General features: G+C 46.0%; 1 long non-coding RNA gene across 1 annotated transcript; it reads left to right on the top strand.

The window, feature by feature from the left end:
- Positions 1-251: 251 nt before the first annotated feature.
- Positions 252-6,139, top strand: LOC311625326. Its single transcript, XR_014795476.1, has 2 exons — positions 252-830; positions 3,650-6,139. It is a non-coding gene; the product is annotated as an uncharacterized lncRNA (long non-coding RNA).
- The last annotated feature ends 249 nt before the right edge of the window (positions 6,140-6,388 follow it).

The raw sequence follows: 6,388 nt of genomic DNA, 5'->3' as shown, positions 1-6,388 counted from the left end.
TTCCAGTCAGGGCACATGACCAGGTTCCTTGCTTGACCCCCAGTGTGGGGCATGCAAGACGCAGCTGATCAATGATTCTCTTTCATCATTGATGTTTCTAGTTCTCTCTCTCTTTTCCTTCCTCTCTGAAGTATATATATATATATATATATATATATATATATATATATATATATATATAACAAAATAATTATAAACAAATTAATAGACCAAGCCCTTCTAATCTCCAAGAGATAGGGCCATCGCCAGCATCCAGTTGATGTTCTGATAACATAGTGAGCTCAGAGAACGGATTTTAAGTCTTGAGAAAACAAACGTTTCCTTCTCTTTCTCCCAGGACAGTGAGCTAGTCTTCACACAAATTCAAAATCCGCAGAAGCGAAACCCCATCCTGACCGCTGTCCTTCCCCAAGGACACAGTTTCTCCAGATTTCTGACTCATCTTGACAGCATCTGCAAATAAGACCAAATGTCCCAGAGGCCGAGCAGACGCGAAGAAGAATGTGTGGTTGTGTGTGCCAAAAATGTTCCTTCCGACAGAAGCGTGTTCCCCGGACCTACTGAGTCAGTCAGAGGAATGTCCGATTGTAACATATCTCACTTCAGAGGTGGTGGAAACTGCTTAAGACCAGGAGAGAAGTTGCTGAAGGAAGTGGGCCTCTTTTTAAGTAAAGGGGACAAAGAACGTGTAACAGCTAGAAACCACCAACATGGAGTTGGTCTCTGTGGAGCTGGGTGTATAACTGTGCAGAAGGCTTCTGGTGCTTAAAGGAGATCTTCGAGTCAGGCAGACCTGAGTTCAAATTCCAGCTACCTAGCCATGGCCTGGGGTAAGCGACGTGGCTTGTTTGAACCACACTTTGTTCACCTATAAAACGGGGATAAGAACAGTACCTCGTTCATGAGGCTGTTGTGAGGTTTAAAGGATATACTACTTATCAAAAGGGCTTCGCAGGGTGCCTGACACATAGTCATGTTCAATAAGTGCTTAACATTATTACTAATTATTGTAATTGGCCCTGGTTTCCCAAGGCTGACATCACAAATGACCCCAAATTTGGTGGCTTAGAGCAACAGAAATGGATTCTGTCACAGTTCTGGGGACCGGAAGTCTGAAATCAAGGTGTCAACAGGCAATGCTCCCTCTGAAGGCTGAGTTCTTGCCTCTTCCAGCCTCCGAGGTGGCCAGCATTCCTTGGTTTGTGGCTACAGAACTCCACTCTCTGCCTCCACGTTCCCACAGCCTTCTCCACTTCTCCTTTTGTCTCTCCTCCATCTCTTAAAAGGACACTTGTCATTGTATTCAGGGCCCACCCGAATGATCCAGAATGACCTTTACTCAAGATTCCTAATGTAACACAATTGCAAAGACCCCTTTTCCAAACAAGGTCACACTCACAGGTTCTGGGGATTAGGAGCTGGGAGTATCTGTTAGGGGGGCGCCATTCAACCACAGACTATGCACTATATACATGCTTATTTGATCAACAGCGCTGAACTGGCTGCAGACGGCACAGGGGTTCTGGGCCCACTTTAGAAGGCCCTCGGGCACACACGGCTTGCAGCCCTGAGTGTCCATCTGCAGCGACTAACATCTTTCAGATTCCAAGGACTCCTCTGCCTTTTGCCCTGTGTTCTCTAAACAAAAGGTAACCAAGGTGTGAAGGGTGTGCTAGAGCTGACATGAGGTATAGACACCTCCTTGGAGAGGGAGGAAGCTGTGGCAGCTGAAGCTCCTGGGAGGGAGGAGAGAATTAGTGCTCCAAACCCATCCCCCCACTCTCTACACCCCCTCCCCCACCCCGCCTATAGGCAATAGATTCTGGTTTCTCTTCAAGTTCCAGTGTATGGTTTGGAATTATTCATGAATTACCACAGTATTTACAACAGTTCATGTCCTCCCCCCACCCCCTCTTTTTTTTTTTTTTTTTTTGTCAGATTTAAAAAAAAATTTTTTTTTAATTAAATTTTTGAGAGAGAGGGAGGGAAAGGAGAGAGAGAAAAATTTCTATGTAAAAGCAAAACATGGATTGGCTGCCTCCTGCATGCCCCCTCACCCCATCCCACCAGGGATCAAGCTCAAAACCCAGAGATGTGCCCTGACTAGGAATCGAACCAGCAACCTTTCAGTGCACAAGATGATGTCCAACCAACTGAGCTACACTGGCCAGGGCTCATGGTTCTCTTAAATGTTTGTACGTGTAGGTACACACATAATACGCATGAAACATGACATCACCTCATTACAATACTATGTGGATCTAGATTTTTTTTAAATATAGTGTGAAGAGATTTTGAAGATCTTGATATACATTATAGTGATTTAGGATGAAATTAAAATATTTGTAACAGTGTCTGTGATGGCAGTATGTCCTATGAGATCTAATTACAATGTCTGATATATAAAATTCATGGTCCTTTTCCCCAAATTAAAGTTTTACTTTAAGAATTTTATTGAGCCCTAGCCGGTTTGGCTCAGTGGATGGAGGGCTGGCCTGTGGACCAAAGGGTCTGTTCAACATGCAGGAGGCACCCAAGCCACGGTTCTCACTCATCACTGATGTTTCAATCTTTCTCTTCCTCTTCCTTCCTCTCTGAAATCAATAAAAATATTTTTTAAATAATAGTATTGATAATTTCAACTACTGCTGCCTCTACAGAACAGTATTTCTCCAAACTGAAATTTAAAAAATTAAACTAAGATTTAAGAAGGGTAATCTTGTTTGGCCTTAACATCAATAGGACCCAATGTTTGTGAAAATATAACAACATAAGTAGTGATTTTGCTGAAATTAAAACAAGGAACATTAATTTTATGGATAAGTATATAATTATACATGAATTGTGTAGGTATTTATTTCATTACTCATTTAAACATGTCAGCCAGTTAATAGAATGCCCCACAAACATACAATAATAGTGAAATCCAGTTATTTCAAAATTTTTGCCAACTTTCAGTTACATAAAGCCATAGCTTTCACTTTTTCCCCCAGCTTTGTTGCTATGAAGATATATTTACCCAAGTACAAGGATGAGGAAATTGTATTTGGATATTGGACATCAGAATGTGGGCCTCCAATCATACTCTTGCCCAGGCCTGCAAATGTCAGGGGTGGCTGCTGCTGCAGGGTCTCCATCTGTAACAGGGAACGCCTGCACTTCACGAGAGTTTTTGTTTGTTTGTTTTATTGATTTGAGAGAGAGAGAGACGTGTTAGTGGAACAACTAATGGATTTATGCATTCATTGGTTGATTTTTTTTTAATTTCTTTATTGATTAAGGTATCACATATTTGTCCTCAACCCCCCATTCCAATCCCCCACCCCTCCCCACTCATGCCCCCACCCCCTATTGTCCTTGACCACTGGTTAGGCTCATATGTGTGCACACAAGTCCTTTGGTTGATCTCTCTCTTTTATCCCCACCCTCCCTCTGAGGTCCAACAGTCTGACCCATGGCTCCTTATCTCTGTGTCTGTTCTTTTTCATCAGTCTATGTTGTTCATCATTGGTTGGTTCTTGTATGTGCCCTGACCAGAGATTAAACCGTAACCTTGGCGCATCAGGACAGCACTCTAACCCACTGAGCTGGGGCCAGAGCCTAATGGGAGTTTTCTTGATTTGGAATCTCATTCTCTGTCCCTTGGCAGGATGACATCCAAGTCACCTGGGAAGAGGGTCAGCATCGCTGGTGTTCCCGTGTCACCGGAAAGCACGCAGCAAATCAGGACTTGCCTTGGGGAGCAGCATGTCCTGAACGGGAGCCCCGGCTGGCTGGGACCATTGGTGCTGGAAATGGGAACACTCTCAGAGGTCCGCCCTCCCTCCCCGGAGTGCAGCTCTCTTCTTTATCCCTGCACCTGCCTCACCACCCAGATCCTCAGGTTATAAATGCATACACAGGCTCCTCCGGCCAGTCACACCGAGGCAGCTCGGCACGGGCTCTCCTAGCTGTCCATTTTGTCTCTTCCTCCCTTGGAATTCGCTAAACCACCTCCTACTCATTCCTACCGAACTTGCTGCCTTTGTTTCTGACCACGTGTTGTATTGAAATGGAAACTTCGCTGGTGAGAAAGCTGAGGACCTCTCCCAGCTCGGGGGCTCTCCAGTGGCACCTCTGACCCCCAAGGTTTGCAGGTGGAAGCCTCTGTCGTGCAAGATGCAGTGTGGCCGCCCCTGGGAGCTCACAGCGCCCAGCTGAGCAGGGCCCGGGCTGCAGGTGAGTGCCCTCTGCTCTCCTAGCCCCGCACCCTGACCACACACCCCTGAACCCCACCGGCAGGGGCACCTTTTCTAATTCATCCACCAGGCGTGCCCTTTGTCTAATTTGCATACACCGGCCTGTATAGGCTGGTGGAGGCATGTCTTTCCTCCCTCCTCTGCAAATCAGTGTTCAGCGCTGGCAGTTAACCTAGATGAAGTGGAACAAGATATAGGACCCAAGCTGTTGATCCTGCAAACAAGCATATCACCTACCCAGGTGAGCTGCCTTCCAGAGCCTTGCATAACAACTGGACAATAGACAGGGTGCAAGCCCTGAACAAACTGTGCCTGAGCTCTGCTGACCTGGAGGCTGCCACAGCCAAGTCAGAGGCCAGTAGGCAAACGGGCCAGCCCATCCTGCCAGCCCAGAGCTCCAGCAAAAGGCCCCACAAAAGGGTCCCTCCTGCCCTGCCCTTGCTGCCGAGACTCTCTGCAGGCTCCTGGGCTCCACCTGCTGGCTCAGGGATTCCCAGCGGTTTTCAACCGGGACGATTTTGCCCCTCACCTCAAGGGACATTGTGTTTGTCACAAGGGGGAAGGGATGCTACTGGCCTCAGGTGGGAAGAGGGCAGGGATGCTGCTAACCTGTCCACCATGCATGGGACAGCTCCCCACAGCAAAACTCGATCTGGTCCAAAATGCAGAGAGAGTGCTGAGGCTGCGACAGTTCAGGGTGCACTCGCTTGGACCCCTGTACCTTGGTCAGGTTCTTCTGCGTTACTGGCCCTGGGACGGATGCTCCGGCCTCTCCTGGACCCAAGCCCACTCTCGGCAAGAATACAAATGCCCTGTTCTTTTTGCTTTTCAACCAGGAGCCATCAAACAGGCGAGGGTGCCCTCCATTCCTGCCACATCTTCTGGGGCTCTGCAAGGAACCAGGCTCCCACCACCACCTTCCACCCCCAAACGAGGAGAGAGGCCCTACAGGACCAACTTAGTCGATGCTAATACTATCTTGCTTTTTAAATGGTGTGCGTTACATTTTTAGTTTGGTTTTGAGAAGGTCTGATATATAACAAAAAAACCAACAACAAACACCCTAGTCAGCCTCTGCTCTTTGCAAAGGATCAATGTGCTTCTAGCACTGTTAACTAGTGTTGTGCTATTTTTGTTGTAACTTATCTCCTTTCTTAGATTTTTTTTTTTTCATATCCACCCTCCCTACCTCCTTGTACCTCATGAATTGTTAAGGCTAATTTCAATTTTTCATCACATCCTTTCATTTCTCCACACCTGCACTTATTTTTTTATTTTTTAAAAAAATATGATTTTATTGATTTCAGAGAGAAAGGGAGAGCTGGAGACAGAGACAGAAGCATCAATGATGAGAGAGAATCATTGATTGGCTGCCTCCTGCACACCCTCTACGGGGACCGAGCCCACAACCCAGGCATATGCCCTTTACCGGAATCAAATTCATGACTCTTCAGTCCGCAGGTCGACTCTCTATCTACCAAGCCAAGCCGGCTAAGGCACACCTGCACTTCTCTTTTATTTTATTTTTTTATTAAATTATTATATGTGTACATATCTTACATTACACCTGCACTTCTTTTAACAATAGAATTCATCATATGGTAACAGGATGATGCCCCCACTCCCAGTGTTATCGCCATATTTGTAAATATGCTGCTTTACATGGCAAAGGGGACCCTGTAGATGTGGTTAAATTAAGGCCCTTGAGAGGGGGAGTAATCCTGGATTATTTGGTTGGCCCCAATCTAACCACATGCTTCCTTAAAAAGGGAGGACCTCGCAGCACAATCTACAATAGCTAAGATTTGGAAACAGACCAAGTGCCCATCAGCAGGTGAGAGGATAAAAAAGCTATGGTACTTTTCCACAATGGAATACTATGCAGCTGTAAAAAAGAAAAACTCTTACCATTTGCAACAGCATGGATGGATTTGGAGAGTATTATGCTAAGCGAAATAAGCCAGTCAGAGAAAGACAAGTATCACACGATTTCACTCATACATAGAATCTAATGAACAAAATAAACTGATAAACAAAATAGATCCAGAGACAGAGGCAAGGAACGAGCTGTGGAACCGCAGAAGGAAGGCAGGGGAGGGTAGGTGGATGGGAAGAGAACAACCAAAGAATTTGTGTGCGTATATGCACAC

Source organism: Pipistrellus hanaki (assembly GCF_964339955.1).
Source record: "Pipistrellus hanaki genome assembly, chromosome: 7".
Lineage (NCBI taxonomy): Eukaryota > Metazoa > Chordata > Mammalia > Chiroptera > Vespertilionidae > Pipistrellus > Pipistrellus hanaki.
Note: the sequence above shows the minus strand (reverse complement) of the source record. Positions and strands in the feature narration are given on the sequence as shown.